Source organism: Coenobita brevimanus, chromosome 66 (assembly GCF_032717465.1).
Source record: "Coenobita brevimanus isolate Jiangsu-jjx chromosome 66, ASM3271746v2, whole genome shotgun sequence".
Lineage (NCBI taxonomy): Eukaryota > Metazoa > Arthropoda > Malacostraca > Decapoda > Coenobitidae > Coenobita > Coenobita brevimanus.
In genome coordinates, this window is record NC_137019.1 from 28189962 (window position 1) to 28191210 (window position 1249).

General features: G+C 49.7%; 1 non-coding gene across 1 annotated transcript; it reads left to right on the top strand.

Annotated features, from left to right (window-relative positions):
* Positions 1–301: 301 nt before the first annotated feature.
* LOC145405411 (5S ribosomal RNA) lies at positions 302–420 on the top strand. Its single transcript, XR_013898362.1, has one exon. It is a non-coding gene; the product is annotated as a 5S ribosomal RNA (ribosomal RNA).
* Positions 421–1249: the final 829 nt, after the last annotated feature.

Here is a 1249-nt window from a genome sequence, read left to right on the forward strand (position 1 = left end):
CCTCTTGGACTCTGACAGTAAGAAGGATTTCCTGAAGCACTTGCAGTACACTGTTCCTGAAGTCTTGCACTGAACTTAGTCAGTCACACACAGAAGTCCATTCTCTTCACAGTGTGCACTCTTGTCTAAATAATGCTCCATTGTAACTTACTAAGTGTTGCACTTTAACTTTTCCCATTCTTATAATTTTCCAAAGCCAAAACAAACAAGTCTATTTGCGTTAATTTTTGTTTCTATTGAGTCTTTTCTCTCACAGCTGTAAATCCTTAACACAACACACTGTTGTTTTCAATGCACTCTAGCCAACGGCCATGCCAAGTTGAGTACACCGCTTCCCGTCCGATCAGCGAAGTTAAGCTACGTTGGGTCTGGTTAGTACTTGGATGGGTGACTGCCTGGGAACACCAGATGCTGTTGGCATAACGTTCTCCCTACGTGTCAAGTGGGGTTGGTGGAGGATTAGTGCCCCTCCCTGTAAAACAATTAACTCTAAGCCCTTGGCCACCCCGTTTGGGATACATGGCGTCTGGCAATGAATGAATGAAAAAAAACAACACTCTAAATTCCTGTGTGGTCTAGTGGAGAAGTTCTTGCTGTTTATTCACTGTCAGAGTCCGAGAGTATCACTGGCAGGCGACCTAGGGTTGCATCGCTGGGTTGTGGTGATGGCGTACCCACTGCAGACGACTCTGAAGACAGCCGCAAACTCACGTCGAGCGATGACTCCACCGTGGCTGATGTGCTGGGCTGTGGCTCGGAGCATGAGGGCCTGTCTTGGGGAGGCAATGGAGTGGAGCCAGGGCTGGGCACAGCGGGGGTCACGGGCCTGAAAAAACTGTCGGTGGTTGATTGACGCAATGACTGACAATTCTGACGATTGATGATGCGCTGCCTGAAAGCACACACTTCCTCCACGAGTCCCAAGGGCCCCATCTCCTTGTCGCAGTCCGGGTGTTCCAGGTAGTCTAGGACGAACTCTAGATGTTCCCGGAGTGCGCTCAGCTTGTGGATGGCTGGAGTAGTGTCCTGCTGAGAGGAGTCCGCATCATCGTCGCCTTCATTGTCAGAATCTTCAAGTTCAATACTGACACCTGCAACCGAAGACGCGATCTCGATATCAGACAACGTCTGATACCCAGGATCGCCCTCGTCGTCATCCAACCACTCACAAACATCGTCCACATCTACATTGTCGCCGTGCGTACGTAGCCGTGCATGGAAGTCATCCACATCAAATCCTAGAAAATCG